A 17,659-nucleotide genomic window follows, 5' to 3' on the forward strand; every position below is an offset into this window, starting at 1 on the left:
AGTGGACTGAATTGATTGAATCTGGTTAATTACTGGCCAGGACCTGGCTTGATTCAAAGGGGCAGCAGGATTTTTAATGAGGCCTGATAAATTACCCGGAACATGTATTGTGGAATAAGCAACTTAATTTTGTTGGGCTTCAGAATAGTGCTGGGCCGAAATTACGCATGAGCATAATTACACATCGTAATTCAATGTAAATTTACGCGTAAACGCTACGCGTAACTTACGGTCTTACACGTAAATATTTACGCGTAAGGAGTTAAGTGGTATCGTAATTACACTGTCTACCGTAATTGCTAGGTATGCGTAATTTTATGAAGACTTACACGTAATTTTACGCGTAATTACTAACGTAAAAACTCCCCTTTTCTAAGAGTAGCCAATCAGTCAACATCCTAAGCAACCAATAGTATCTTCTCTCGCCCTTCAGTATATAAGCGTACATTTTGGCGCATACGAATGATGTGTACGCAATAGCTGTCACATTGACGCTATTGTGTACACATCGTCCGTATGCGTCAAAAAATATGCATTAATGGGTATTACGGCACTACGTGTAACATCGTAGTGTAAGCGCCTACATTACGGTATCCTTATGCGTAACTGCGTAAGTTAACGCGTAATTACAGTGATGAACCGTAGATAATTTCCTACGCCGTAACCGTAATTGCGTAATGCGTAATAGCGTAAAATTACGCGTAATAATCCGTAAGCGTAGATTTTTCCATTACGAGCAGCACTGCTTCAGAACAACATTCATGCAGAACTGACAAGAAGTCTCTTAAATCATAAGGAAAGGTTATTTCATTACTCACGGACTGAACCCATGAAATCAACTGCTGCAGATCCTCATAGGAATCGTCTGCAAATGTATGACAGCAAAGTTTCCTTTTGTTTTTCGCTAGAATAGCATATTCAGACAGGTGCATTAAATCCATGTCAATCATGGCTGGAGAAACAGGATCTCAGACCTTTTCCTAGTGACAAATTTTTCTGGCTAGCTCTTCTGTTATGTTTGCATGGAGTTTGTGCGCTGCACCTGGAGAAAAACAGGAACAAACGAACAAACCCTCAACCAGGCAGAGATGTCACTGTTAGGTTAAAGACTGACAAACCAGGAGTAAATGAATTATAAGAATTTATTATTAAATGAAAATAAAGTAATGCTGTGCATTAACCTCATGCACGGAAACAATCAGCATTGACTTGCAGGCAACGTATTCTACACACATACATACACTACATCAAATAATACAGGCAGATATAGTCAATAAGCATACAAAGATATGAAAATCAGGGTTTATACAAGGACCTCTCTGCATAAAGCGAGTTATGCAGAGTAGATCCAGTGTATAGAACTGTGTGCACACGGACCCTGGATCCAGAATAGTAAACACAATATAAACCTAGAAATATGTATACAAAATACAAGATTCACAATCGAGGAGGAGACACACGGATAGTCAGCAAGCATAGGTCATACACAGGAGATCAAACAGTACAGTAATCGCTAGGCAAAGAATAATTGGTGATACAAAGCACAAGGTCAAACCGGGAGATCAATAGAGCAGGGAATCAAGAAACAATATTACCAGGAACAGGGAACTCAGGGCAGGATGGCTAGAACCAGGAACAAAGAGCTAGCAAATAGTTAGTTTTCAGGTGTGGCTTAAATGCCATGCTGAAAGACCATGTGATAGTCCAGGCCTCCTCCCTGTCCATGGAGAGATCTCTAGAAAGTCTGCCCTCTGCTGGTGGGCAGAGGAAAGTTCAGGTTGCAGATTCATGGAGGAGGCTGGTGATATCTGCTGGTGAAGCAAAGTTAGTTCATGCATGGATTTACCAGCAGATGCAGATTGTGACAGTTTCAACCCTCTTCACTGGAAAACAGTGAGGAGCAGAAGTGCCTGACACTCCTAAGTAGTAACTTTGCATGCTATGCATTGTGGTGTACTTGTGTGTGCATTAACACTCACAATACGAGTATGCCTGGACACAGAAGGCCCTACAAAATGCAAGCCATGATAAGACAGAAAAAGCTTTTTTACATGTCTTTTTGAACCATGTTTGCGCCTTGTTAACAGTTTTCAAAATTAATTATATTCTATTATGCTGTTTTAGAATTATTCATAAAGCAATGTGAATGTGCTGCCATGCATATGACAACTCAACTGTGTTGCATTCACAGTGCATTTCATGTGTACAAGTCCATAGACTGCTTAGGTGCTCCTATGTTGTTTGATATTTTTTTCTTTGGGGAAAAGGTACACATTAAGGTAACTACAGATGTTTAATTAATGTCATCTGATCTGAACATTCAAAATAAGCCTGGGAACCATATAAAGTTGGATGCCCACTTGCGTTTGCAAAATCACTCTCAAAACGCTGAGAGTAATTTTGCAACTTAAAAATGTTTGATTCAGTAACTATTTAGAGGGAATCAATTTTGGATCATCACTTTCCTCTATTAAATCGCTTCAAAAATGCTGCAGGTTCCAAGTTTGCAATTTCAGCAAATCACAATCGCTCTGCGGGCTCTGCTGTATTGAGTGTCATGGATGGTTATGGCTCTGCCTCTGACACAGGAGACCAGGGTTCAAATCTTGGCTATTCCTGTTCAGTAAGCTGTCACCTATTCAGTAAGGAGACCTTTAGCAAGACTCCCTAACTTTGCTATTGCCTACTGAGCATGCCCTAGTGACTGTATTTTTGGTGCTTTGAGTTTACCAGGAGAAAAGCACAATATAAATGTTGTGTGTCGGGTCGTATGTGTCTCAACTTTAATTATCCTAACTCTTTTGTAATCACCGGCAAACACCGGCAATTCCAAAGCATAGCTAAAAGCACTTTAGTGGGCCATTGCCCTAACATTAGCACCTGATCTGCCACACTGTTTCCATGTTCTACCTAAAGCTCAACACACACCATACAATCTTGGTTGTACAGATTTACCAAATGTATGTAGTATAAGGGCCAACAGATTGAAAATACCTCGGATGAGTGATTGGATACGCTCTTATACTACATGAAAGTGGTAAGATTGAACAACCAAGATTGTATGGTGTGTGTTGAGCCTTAGGAAAAGAAGATGTTTGGACAAAATGTGTTTCCTTAGTTGATTGTAATTGTTTTCCATTGAATGAAGGCCCTGTAATGGAAATGCCAGGCTTCAGCACAGAAACACAAAAACTGAACTCTGTTAAAGCAGAGCAGAATTTAGCCTTGAATGGCTTTTAAACATCCATTAGGCTGCTATTTATTAGAAAACTTTACTTCAGTATCACTTGTAGAGTAATTAAAATAATGTGGCAGATGTGACCTATGAATTTCACCGCTTCTAAAGAATAGTAAATGCAGGTCTCCCATCACTATTTAGAAAATTAAATTAAAACATTTCCCCCAACACATAACACTGTGCTGCAGTGCAGTACTGCAATATAAAAAAAACTAAGAAAAGATAGATGTGTTAAAGATGTCACATTAGTAACAATTTTATCTGCACACTGCTATACATTAAATCAGTTAGTTAAAGTAACATAACAAATAACCAGTGGGTTAATTATTGATACTGTACTTAGGACTCATTTGGCCTGATGCATAAAAGGGTAGTATTTCTGTTGTGGGGCACAGGGGCGTAGCAATAGGGGGTGCAGCGGTAGCGACCGCATCGGGGCCCTTGGGCCAGAGGGGCCCCGAAGGGCCCTCCCTCAACTACAGTATTAGCTCTCTATTGGTCCTGTGCTCATAATAATCACTTCTATAGATACTTTGAATAATGGTAATCATTAACAAACTGTTTCCCATCCCTTCCTTGCACCTCTGACTCTGTAGTTGCCATTGGCAGGTTTTGGTGCACCGTATCAATTACTATGTATAGAGTGCTTGGGGGGCCCCATTGTAAAACTTGCATCGGGGCCCACAGCTCCTTAGCTACGCCACTGGTGGGGCAGGTAGTGCACTGCAATTTTACCAGTTCCAACACCAGCGGAGCACCACCCTCCCCATGTTACTCTATTAGTGTCACGTGCATTGCCAGGGGTAACACGTGTTCCACTGCACGTTACCATAGCAACGTGTGTGAGACAAAAAGTGACGAGTGGTGCTTCCTTGCCGTTAGTTGTCATGCACTGCCTGCTCACTGCAGAATTACAGAACTTTCAGGCATCAGGCCCATAGTCACTCAACACCTACTTCGTGTTTGGCGCACTCTGCAACCTGGTTGGCAGCCACAGTGACATAAGACTCAATACTGTATGGCACACATTTATACTTGGCATCCAATGGGGTGCATTAAAAAAAGTGGTAAAATGAAAGAGCAATTCATAAACTTAAAGAGGAACTGTCGCGAAAATCTTAAAATGTAAAACCCATACAAATAAGAAGTACATTTCTTCCAGATTGAAATGAGCCATACATTACTTTTCTCCTATGTTGTTGTCACTTACAGTAAGTAGTAGAAATCTGACAGAACCAACAGGTTTTGAGTTAGTCCATCTCTAGTCTTCATGGGGGATTCTCAGCATGGCCTTCATTCTTTATAAAAACATTCCCTGAAAAAGATTTATACAAAGATGCTGGGTGGCTGCCCTGCTAGCTGCACACCATTTTGCTATTCACTAAGTGCTTTTAGAAATAAAGACAACCATGAGAACCCCCCATGAGAAGATGGGCTAGTCCAAAATCTGTTGGTAATGTCAGATTTCTACTACTTACTGTAAGTGACAGCAACACAGGAGAAAAGTAATTCATAGCGCCTTTCACTCTGGAAGAAACATACTTATTATTTGTATATATTTACATGTATTTTAAATTTTAAGATTTTCATAACCAAAGTTTACACTATATACATAGTGTGTTAAGCTAATAGCATAACTCACATTATGCATGCAACAATGTGCATTTGTAGCACATGTTATACAAACAATGTAACTATTGTATTTGTGTATAGTGTGTTGCATAAATTGTGGTTAAGCTCTGGTAAACGTTAGGTGCACTCTATTCACACATCACTTTTACTGCTGTTTTGTAAGTATACCCCAACACTACTTGTCAAAGACAGTTACTTACAGTGAACCTCCGGACTAAAAATCTACTCAGCAGAATTGAAAAGGCTCAGTGTTTCTTTAACAGTTTCACAGCATCAGAACTTTGTTTTTCTTACCAAAGCATCATTTTTAGCTGTATTTTTAGCTAAGCTCTACCCATCAAAGAAAACTGCCCGGGCTTTTTTTCCCTGATGCTGGGCAAAGCATGATGGGGTTTTCTATGTTGTTATTCACGTTGCCTAGCAACTGGGAGAGGTGCTCAGGACACAGGACAGTGTCACCTCCTTTCAACCAAAAAGATAGCTGCCCTCATGAAATCTAACATTTGCCTGTTCTTTTAAAACAGGGTGGGTAATAGATTATGTTACCTATCTATTTTAATTAACACAACTAATGTAACTTAATGACAGTATGTTTGTTTAGGCTGAAGTTCCTCTTTAAGGTCTTCTACTACTTAGCACCCATGGCTACTTGGTACCCACCATTGCTTAACAAGCACTTCTGCGTGACACCCACTGCTACTTGGCACTTAGTACCCACTGCCAGTTGTTCCCACTGCAATTTTTGCTTCTAATGCCATTTGACACCCACTGCTACTTTTGTACACTCTGCTTCCAAGTTCTCACTAATACTTGACACCTACTATTTTTTGAATAACCCACTACCTACTATTTGTCACCCTCTACTTCTACCTATTATTACTACTTCTGAAATGCTACCTGTTAACTACTCTCTGGCCTATATGCAATTCACTTTCTCTCCTGAGTTTTCTCCTGGGTGATATTTTTACGCCTTGTCATAAAATGTTTTTAAAATCACCACCAGACAATTCTCAAAATACATTTGATACTACCTTTTCACCAAGTTTTTGCTACTTTTTCAATTTTAAAATGCTTAAAAGTTATTTTAAAGAGAATTTAAAAATTATCTTCAAGGAGAAAACTCAGGTGAAAAGGTGAATTGCATATGGGCCTCTGTGTCTAAAATATGGCTTCCAACTACTCAGTAGCGTTCCTACAATAGGGCGCAGGGGGGCGTGGCGCACCGGGTGACAGCCAGCCAGGGGGGTGTCGCCACGACCCCCCATTGCAGACAGTGCAGGAGGGGAAGAGCAGCGCTAGAAGGAGGGGTGACAGGGATAGCGGCGGGGAGGGGGGAAAGATCCTCCCCTCCCTCACCTGGGTCCCCTCCTTCTGCCTCTCTCCCCCTCCAAATGACAGCGGGGGCAGCGGGCAACTTACAGGCAGGGCGGGCGGGCAGAGACTACTTACTTTACTTCTGCGTTCCAGCAGCTGGAACGCTGGGTCGCCGTCACGTGCCTCTTCTCCGCCTCCAATGCGTGTCACAGCATTGGAGGCGGGGAAGAGGCACGTGACGGCGACGGAGCGCTCCAGCTGCTGGAACGCAGAAGTAAAGTAAGTAGTCTCTGCCCGCCCGCCCTGCCTGTAAGTTGCCCGCTGCCCCCGCTGTCATTTGGAGGGGGAGAGAGGCAGAAGGAGGGGACCCAGGTGAGGGAGGGGGGGATCTTTCCCCCCTCCCCGCCGCTGCCCCCACTGCCCCTCCTTCTAGCGCTGCTTCCCCCCTCCTGGAGCAGCTATACTGGGGTCAACTAAACTAGCTATACTGGGGGCAACTAAACTATCTATACTGGGGGCAACTAAACTAGCTATACTGGGGGCAACTAAACTAGCTATACTGGGGCAACTAAACTAGCTATACTGGGGGCAACTATACTAGCTATACTGGGGGCAACTATACTAGCTATAGTGGGGGCAACTATACTGGGGGCATCTATACTGGAGGCAACTAAACTAGCTATACTGGGGGCATCTATACTAGCTATACTGGGGCAACTATACTAGCTATACTAGGGCAACTATACTGGGGCAGCTCTGGGGGCAACTATACTATCTATACTGGGGGCAGCTATACTAGCTATACTGGGGCAACTATACTAGCTATACTGGGGGCAGCTATACTGGGGGCAACTATACTAGCTATACTGGGGGCAACTATACTGGGGCAGCTCTGGGGGCAACTATACTATCTATACTGGGGGCAACTATACTAGCTATACTGGGGACAACTATACTGGGGGCAACTATACTAGCTATACTGGGGGTAACTAAACTAGCTATACTGGGGGCAACTAAACTAGCTATACTATGGGCAACTAAACTAGCTATACTGGGGGCATCTATACTAGCTATACTGGGGGCATCTATACTAGCTATACTGGTGGCAGCTATACTGGGGGCAACTATACTAGCTATACTGGGGGAAACTATACTAGCTATACTGGGGGCAACTATATTGGGGCAGCTCCGGGGGCAACTATACTATCTATACTGGGGGCAACTATACTAGCTATACTGGGGACAACTATACTGGGGGCAACTATACTAGCTATACTGGGGGCAACTATACTAGCTATACTGGGGGCAACTAAACTAGCTATACTGGGGGCAACTAAACTATCTATACTGGGGCAGCTCTGGGGGCAACTATACTATCTATACTGGGGGCAACTATACTAGCTATACTGGGGGCAACTATACTAGCTTCACTGGGGCAGCTATACTGGGGGCAACTATACTAGCTAATACTTTAAATTACAGTTAGCTCCGACCCTCATCCGGTCATGACCACGCCCAATTTTTTGCCGGTTGTGGCCACGCCCATTTTTTTAGGGGGGGGTGTCTTTTAATACCCAGCACCGGGTGCCAAATGCCCTAGGTACGCCACTGCAACTACTGTATGTTTCTGGAATACTTGAAACTAACTGTCTGTCATAAGAGTTCGCTGTTGGCTACCTCTTCATGACCAAACTCCACTATTCACTACCTGCTTGACACTTGAATCTTACTATCACTACCAGGCTACCACTAGGATCTACTAATCACAACCTGCCTTCCAATAGAATTAAAAGAGATTTGAGCACCTTGATTAAACAGACTATTCAGTCAACCTTCCCCTTGTAAATGGTGTGGGCTTTTAGGCAATGAATTTTATTACCTTCAAGGGGCTGCTCCATATCCCCCATATGTATGCAACCCACCATCATTTATGTTCCAGCTGCAGCTGCCGCAATTTGAGATATCCATGGTGATATTGCACAGCCCCAGCCACCACAATGCATACCAAAAGATATAGCATTCAAAACGTGAGAGTGGAAGAAGTTTAAATTTCCCAATTGAAAGTCAAACTATAAAATCTAATAGTCTGTATATGGCTACATACAATTTTTCAAGACATTCTCTTGCAGTTTTTGGAATTTCTGGACTTGTAGTTTTCCTTCAGGGGCCTAACAATGAATATTTTTTTCTGATGTGGCTATCTGCAACTTTAAAAATATGTATCGAAAACTAGTAGTAAAGTTTTTGTTACGTCTCTTGTGCAATGCAATTTGTACAGTGCATAAGAATTGCAAGGAATGCAGATACTAATGTGGAATATAGCTCTCTTTATACAGAGATTTTAAGGTGGTGCATATTTCTACAAAAATGACAATGTAAATGTAGAATATACTGAGACCAAACCAAAAAATAATTCTAAAGGTTTATTTATATTGTGCAAACAACTCACAAGTGATAATATAAAAATGGTGCAATACAAGCACAGTGAACAAATGATACAGTGCAAGAAGATTTCAATATATCAGATGACCCAGAATATTATATATATATATATATATATATATATATATATATATATATATATATATATATATATATATATATATATATATATATATATACACACATATATATATATATATATATACACACACATATATATATATATATATACACACATATATATATATATATATATATATATATATATATATATATACCAAGGGGTAAGCAGCACAAACCGAATTTTATGCAATTCTATGCACTGGAGGTCCCCAAACTCCATAAGAATTATATAAATACAGAGGGGCTGCAGCACACAACAGGAAAACAGCGACAGGGGCTCTTGGTTACGCTTTAATGTGCTTAAGCTCATCAACTGCGCCAAAGTGTCCCCGATCTGGTGAGTCCAACTCTACCATGCAAAATGCCCAGTTTTTATAAGCAGTTTAGTGGGAACTAAACCAAAAACCCAAGAGTCAACTAAATGGGAAAAAAAGAAATTAAAAAAACCTTACCTTTCACTAGCTACCAAATGAACTCTCTGAACATGTGCAATGCACTCATTTATATGCGTAACTGTGCTAGAGGAGGGCGTGGTTATGCACGCTCACAGGGAAAAATAATATAAGCCTAAGGGATAAGCAGCACAAACCAAATTATATGCAATACTATGCAAAGCATGCACGCAGCACATGGGTAAAAAGGAAATTAAAAACACCTTACCTTTCACTAGCTACCAAATGAACTCTCTGAACATGTGCAATGCACTTATTTATATGCTTAAAGGGGTCCGCAAATGAGAGAAAAAAATAAAAAGTGGTTTATGCATAAACTATTAAACATCCTTCTAAAATAGTGTAAAAAGTTTTTTTAAAAAATGAATGGTTTCATCAATATAACATGTATTGTAAATAGTGAGGTATGAAGGACTGGGAGCCTAATCCATTTGTTTGGGGTGTTTTTTTTTACTTTCTTTTACAACCATAACTGATGCCTACATAGTTTTCAGTGGTATAACCCACTTCTAGCAGGAATCGCTGTTATAACCCTAACTGCTGAGCTCTGCTGAGCTGCTGATTATGTGTTTACATTGTTGCTAGGCAACCAGACCCCGTGCAGAGACTCGTTTTGTGAAAAGAGTCATAAGCTGCAGGGAGAATCAGTCCCATCTACACCATATGATTCTTTGTCAGACTCGATTCAATCTGACATGTCCGATTCATGATTCGATTCAATTTGAATCAAATTGAATCGAATCATGAATCAGACATGTCAGATTGAATCAAATCATATCAATGAATTGAATCAAATTGAATCAAATCTGACAAAAATCATGTGGTGTAGATAGGACTGATTCTCCCTGCAGCCTATGACTCTTTTCACAAAATGAGTCTCTGCACCAGGGTCTAGTTGCCTAGCAACAATGTAAACACATATTCAGCAGCTCAGCGCAGCTCAGCTATTAGGGTTATAACGGCGATTCCTGCTAGAAGTGGGTTATACCACTGAAAACTATGTAGGCAGCAGTTATGGTTGTGAAAAAAAAGTAAAAGAAAAAAACAACCCCTAACAAATGGATTAGCCTCCCAACCGTCATCCGTCACTATTTACAATACATGTTATATTGATGAAACCATTCATTTAAAAAAAAAAAACTTTTTACACTATTTTACAAGAATGTTTAATAGTTTATGCATAAACCACTTTTTATTTTTTTCCTCATTCGTGAAAGAACCCCTTTAACTGTGCTAGAGGTGGGCATGGTTATGCAGGCTCACAGGGGAAAATTACAAATAAAGCGCGTTAAAGCATAACCAAGACCGCCTGTCACTGTTTTCCTGTTGTGTGCTGCAGCCCCTCTGTAATTTTATATATATATATATATATATATATATATATATATATATATATATACAGTGGAGGAAATAATTATTTGACCCCTCACTGATTTGACCCCTCACTCACCCCTTTGTAAGTTTGTCCAATGACAAAGAAATGAAAAGTCTCAGAACAGTATCATTTCAATGGTAGGTTTATTTTAACAGTGGCAGATAGCACATCAAAAGGAAAATCGAAAAAATAACCTTAAATAAAAGATAGCAACTGATTTGCATTTCATTGAGTGAAATAAGTTTTTTTTTTTTGTAACACTGTTTTTTTATTAAACATATAATGTATCTTACAGACGTTTGAAAATATCAGTATATGTCCATATTAACAAAAAGAGAAAACATATCATGTTTACAATACAATAGAGTTGAAAGTATAGAACATGTATTATTCTTATAAGTTTGTATTGTCCGTATTTTCCAGTTATCCATAAAACCTAAACAAAATAGAGAAAATAAAGATAGCATACTAACAAGATCCAAGCTAGATTGATATATGAGTCTTTGTTCCTTTGGCCTGTCCATCAGTGCGGAAGAGAGAGCGTACCAATTATAATGTGGGTTGTGCCCCACTATGGAGGAGAAGCAACAAAAGTCATGGGTTATTATGATGTATATTAGTTAAACCATTCATAGTAGTCTGTATAATCCCAGATATAGTTTGTTTCCCGTCTAAAGTCCCATAGGTCATTTCAATGGAGGTTAGGAAGTAAAAACATAGATCAGGGAGGGATGTAGTTGAGAAAATATGTTTCCCATGGGTCCCATATTTGTTTAAATCTCTCTTCTGTGTCTCTTAGAAGGGAGGTGAGATACTCCATAGCCTTAGTCCAGCTGATTTTTGTAATAACTGTAGAGATTGTGGGAGAGAGAGGTTTACGCCAATAAGATGCTATAGATAGTCTAGTAGCTGTGAGTATATGTGTAATCAGTCTCATCGTATTTTTCTTTATTCCAGGTAGCGGTTTACCTAGGAGCATATATAAGGGGTCTAGAGGAATATTAGAGTTTGTTACCCTTGTTATTAAAGATTGGATTTCTACCCATAGTGGTTGGACTATTGGACAATACCAGAATATATGCTCTAGTGAGCCTATCTGATTACAACCCCTCCAGCATTGGTTGGGTACATCAGGATATATTTTTGATAACACTTCCGGCGTCCTATACCACCGAAACATCAACTTATAGATGTTTTCTTTTACTTGTGTGCATATTGATGTTTTTTTCGCGTTTTCCCATATTGAGGCCCAATCTTCCAATTCTAGGGATTGCCCAAGAGCTTGTTCCCATTTATTCATATACGAGTGTTTAATTTTGAGGGTACCAGAGTTGTCTAGGAGTAGCACATAAATAGCCGAGATGAGCCCTTTTTGATGGCCTTTATTGTGACATAGTCTTTCGAAAGGAGTGAACATGGGAAGGAGATCTATTCCCCTAGTGAGAGTTCTAAGAAAGTGGCTAATTTGATTATACTCCATAGACAGTTGTGGCGTGAAGGTTATTTTTTCTTCTAATGTAGTTTTGGTGAGGAGTTTTCTGGTGAGAACATTCGTCCAATTATGAAGATTAGTGTATTTAAGACTAAACCATCTACCCATGAAACTTTCTGTCATACCCGGAGTAAATGCAGGGTTTCCTAGTACGGGATATAGAGGGGATATCGAGGATCTGAGGTTAGCTTTTAGAGCTGTCGAATGCCATATTTGGATAGTAAATTTAATTGTAGGGAGTAGTTTAATATGGGGTAGCTTGGGAGGAGGTGAAGACCAAATTAAAGAAGCCAGGGAGGTTGGGTAAATACTGAATGCCTCAATGAGGCCCCATATAGTATATGTCTTCAGGTCCGACCATTCAGGAAGTTGGCGTAGGTGGGCGGCCTGATAGTATAGTTTCAAATTAGGTAGGCCTAAGCCCCCTTGTTCTCTAGAAGCTAATAGAACAGAGGAGTGGATTCGTGGTTTAGAATTGTTCCAGACAAATTTTAAAAAGGCTCGTTGTAGAGTTTTAAACTGTGGAGAGGGGACTTGGACAGGCAGCGTTTCAAATAGATATAGTAGGCGTGGTAGTATATTCATTTTTATGGAGTAGATCCTACCTATCCAAGAAATTTTGTAGGCTGTCCATTTATGTAAGTCTTGTAGAATGGATTGTATTAATGAAGGGAAGTTGGCTTTGTATAGGGTAGTGTAGGTAGTTGTTAATTGGATCCCTAAATATTTAATAGAATGAGTCTTCCATTTATAGGAAAAGGATTGTTTTAGGTTTTGAAGCATTGTCTGTGGTATTTTAATGGGGAGTGCTTCAGTCTTATCCTGGTTAAGTTTGAAGCCTGATATGGCTTCAAATTCTTTTAAGATTGAGTGTAGTACTGGGAGAGAGGTGAGAGGATTAGTGATCGTTAATAGTATATCGTCTGCGAAAAGCGATATTTTATATTCCTGAGTATTTTGTTTGACTCCATTGATATCTTGATTTTGTCTAATGGCACTCGCCAGGGGTTCAATGCTTATTGCAAATAAAAGTGGGGAAAGGGGACACCCCTGGCGTGTGCCATTCGTTATGGGGAAGGGAGATACTGAGGCAAAGGGAAGTTTAACCATTGTGGATGGAGAGGAGTATAGGTAGCGGATTAAAGTCAAGAAGGATCCACAAAAACCCTGACGTTCCATTACCCTTAGTAAGAAAGGCCACGACAACCTGTCGAAAGCCTTCTCTGCATCCAAACTTAGAAGCAGAGAAGGCTTCCCAGATCTATTCATCAATTCTATCAAGTCAATAGCCTTCCTAGTGTTGTCTCCCGCCTGACGGCCCAATATGAATCCTACTTGATCATTATTAATCATAGAGATAAGGATTGGGTTTAAACGGTTTGCCATTACTTTTGTGATGATTTTTAGGTCCGAGTTGAGTAGGGATATAGGCCGGAAATTCTGTGGGAGTTGTGGGTCCTTACCCTCCTTAGGAATCATAGTGATTAGGGAGTTGAGGAATGAGTTGGGTGCTACATTCCCCTTCATGAGTGTGTTTGCTAATTTACTCAAATATGGGACCAGAGTGGTTTGGAGTTTTTTATAGTAAGAATATGGTAGACCATCTGGGCCAGGGGCTTTTGTGGAAGGAAGATGTTTTATAACTTCTATAATTTCTTCGTCTGTTATGGGGGCATTAAGGGATTTAATGTTTTCTTCAGTAAGGGAAGGCATATTTAATTGATCTAGAAACGCATCAATTTTGGATAGATGTGTTGAGGGGTTGGGGTATTTTGGTAAATTATAGAGGGTCTTATAGTAGTCTGTAAAAATTTGTGCTACCTTTCGTGGGTGATAATGGACAGTCCCATGGGTGTCTTTCATAGAATATATGTGGTGGTTAGAAGATTTTGGGTTTAATTTGCGGGCAAGAATCGTATGTGGCTTATTACCTCTTTCATAGAAAAGTTGTCTAGTCCATCTCAGGCTTTTCTCCAATTGTGTACATTGGAGGGTTTGTATTTCTTGTTTGAGGGTTTGTATTTTAGAATAGTGCATTTGGGTTGGATTAGATTTGTATAATTTTTGGGCCGAGTCTAAGTCTGAGTAGAGTTTAGAGAGTCTTGAGGAAAACATTCTTTTACGTTTAGTGGCCTCTGATATGCATAGACCCCTGATGAAGGCCTTATGTGCTTCCCATACCATCCCAAAGGAGGGAACTGATTCAATGTTAACTGTAAAATAGGATTGTAATTCATCCGCCAGCCTAGATAGAATCTTTTTGTCTTGTAATAGAGTTTCATTCAATCTCCAGAAGATCGGTTTATGCGTGTGGGAAAGTAAATCAATTTCTGTGATAACTGCTTGGTGATCAGACCATGCAATTGGTAGTATCTCAGCTCCCTTCAACGATGACAGGAGACTAGATGTTGAGAAGAAATAGTCTAGACGGGAGTGAGATGCGTGTGGGGGAGAAAAGAAGGTGTATTCAATAGAGGTAGGATTAGAGATCCTCCACAAATCAAGCAGTTTATACTGTCTCATAAGGATTCTAAACTTGCGGGAGTTGCGATCATGAGTGGCCGTTGTAATAGTACTGGGGGGAACATATCGATCTTTGAGGTTAGAGAATGCTAGGTTAAAGTCTCCTCCCAACAATAAGCATCCCTTTGTATATTTGAATAGTTTCTTAAGAAATGAGGTAAGGAAAGATAGCTGACTATTGTTGGGGACATAGACATTGGCCATCGTGATATCTTTACCCGCCAATGATCCCTGTAGTATCAAATAGTGACCTTTGGGATCAGAGATAGTTTTAGTGATTTGTATGGGGAAACCTTTTTTATATATGATTGCTACTCCTGCCTTTTTTGTGGGGCCGGAGGCCAAACACACCTCAGAATATAATCTGTTATATAAACGTGTATTGTCAGTTTTGCGGAGATGGGTTTCCTGAAGGAAGGCTAAGTCAATATCCAGCCTCTTCATATCTCGAAATAGTGAAAACCTTTTCTGAGGTGTGTTTAGGCCTTTAGTATTTAGTGTCAGGAATTTAACCATTTTTGAGATGTACATAAAGTGGTGTAGGTATTTGGTGAACAGGCCATGTGAAGCTCATATGCAATATCAGAAAAGAAAGAAAAAAAAGAGCAAATACAAACAGTTACTAAAAAGTAGAAAGGTATAACCATGTATATAGATATAACGATATATATTGTACTGAAAGTAACAAATTGTAGCTTAGCGTATCGGTCATCTAAGGGCAAGCCATATATAAACCAATGGCTAAGCATATGGGCAGCATAAAACTGCTGCCTAGATGGAGATCGTCCTAGATTGGCCGGTTGCCGAAGCAACCAGACAATTCGAAGGAGGGTCTCCCTGAGGTGCATGCCGAGTCCCAGGAATAGAAACATTAGAATAAGCATAATAATAAAAAACATGTCATAAACCATTGAGAGATACCGAGATAGGCTCCATCCCGCCGCTCGTATAAACAAATCCCAGAGGTATAAGAACGGAAAGGGGAGTGATAACTTTATATATCAGGACTTAGTTGTGGATATTTCTTTTGCTAGGCCAGCTAACATCATAAACAAGAATTCAACTATCAGTCATGAAGATAGGAAAAGAAGGGGTGTATGGGAGCTGTGGTAACTTTCCAGAATTGTTATGGAGAACTATAACGTTGTGAGAGTTTGATCAAGCAGGGTGATCTTCCATGTCTTCCGTTCTATCTGAGAACGTGAGGCTCCTCAGTGGTTGTTTAGTCCATTCAGAGATGTGCCGGATTTTCCTCGGTGGTGAAGAGGTTATCGCAGGGCGAGTAAGGGATGCGGAAGAAGATGGGAGTTTGAGGCCTAGTTGCTTTAGGAACATGGGAGCATCATCCACATCAGATAGAGTTAGGATAAGGCCTTGTTTATTAACAATTAGGCGAAAGGGGAAGCCCCATTTATATGAGATGCCGGCGTCCCTAAGTAGCTGCGTGACTGGTTTAAGGATCCTGCGTTTTGTCAAAGTTATTAGAGACAAGTCATTGTAGATAGCAATATCTTCTCCCTTAAATGTAATGTTTGATGTGTTCCGCAGTGCTTTAAAGAGAGCATCCTTAGCCTCAAAGTAGTGCAGTCTAGCAATTATATCTTTAGGTGATTTAGAGCCTGGTTTCCTTTCCCCTAAGGATCTGTGTGCTCTATCTATTCTCCACATCTCATCTGGCAAATCTGGAACAATAGTGTGGAACAGTTCTTTCAGATAGGAAACAATGTGTTCGTTTTTAAGAGACATAGAGACCCCTTTGATGCGCACGTTTTGTCTCCTCTCCCTGTTTTCCATATCTTTCTGGGCTAGACGCATTGCTTTTATATCAGATTGCATGAGTTGTTGGTCTTCTGTTAAGTCAGCCTGTTTTATAGAGATGGCATCTACTTTTTCCTCCAAGGCCTGTGTGCGCTCCCCCAGCCCTGCCATGTCAGCACGTATTTCCCCCACTGCAGCCATAATAACTTTTTGCAGAGAGTCTTGCAGGCTGTGGTAATGTTTGTCCAGAGACATTTCTAGTAGTGCTGCAGTCAGTGGCTGCGTAGCGTGTATGTCACTTGCCTGGTCAGAGGAGGGAGCGTCTGGCTGGTCTGTGTGCTCGGCGCCATCTTGGCTGGGGGAGGGACGGAGAAATTTGTCCATAGTGCCCGCTGGGGACGAAGATTTGGGGCCCCTTTTGGACGTCATTCCGGGCAGGGAGGTATGCGGAGGTTCTCCCCAGCAAAACCGCCGATGTCTGTTGCTTCTGGGGCGGAGGATGCGGCTGTGAAGAGCGGCGGTGAGCGGAGCGTATCTCCTATGCGGCCATCTTGGGTGGTTCGCGCATGCGCCCTCGAGTGAAATAAGTTTTTGAACCCTCTAACAATAAAAGACTTAATACTTAGTGGAAAAACCCTTGTTTGCAAGCACAGAGGTCAAACGTTTCTTGTAATTGATGACCAAGTTTGCACACATTTTAGGAGGAATGTTGGTCCACTCCTCTTTACAGATCATCTCTAAATCCCTAAGGTTTCGAGGCTGTCTCTGTGCAACTCTGAGCTTGAGCTCCCTCCATAGGTTTTCTATTGGATTAAGGTCCGGAGACTGACTAGGCCACTCCATGACCTTAATGTGCTTCTTCTTGAGCCACTCCTTTGTTGCCTTTGCTGTATGTTTTGGGTCATTGTCGTGCTGGAACACCCATCCACGTCCCATTTTCAGTTTCCTGGCAGAGGGAAGGAGGTTGTCGTTCAGGATTTCACGATACATGGCTCCGTCCATTTTCCCGTTAATGCGATTAAGTTGTCCTGTGCCCTTAGCAGAAAAACATCCCCAAAGCAAAATGTTTCCACCCCCATGCTTGACGGTGGGGACGGTGTTTTGGGGGTCATAGGCAGCATTTTTCTTCCTCCAAACACAGCGAGTTGAGTTAATGCCAAAGAGCTCTATTTTGGTCTCATCAGACCACAGCACCTTCTCCCAGTCCTTCTCACAGAATCATTCAGGTGTTCATTGGCAAACTTCAGACGGGCCTGCACATGTGCCTTCTTGAGCAGGGGGACCTTGCGAGCCCTGCAGGATTTTAATCC

Source organism: Hyperolius riggenbachi, chromosome 8, assembly GCF_040937935.1.
Source record: "Hyperolius riggenbachi isolate aHypRig1 chromosome 8, aHypRig1.pri, whole genome shotgun sequence".
Taxonomy (NCBI): Eukaryota; Metazoa; Chordata; class Amphibia; order Anura; family Hyperoliidae; genus Hyperolius; species Hyperolius riggenbachi.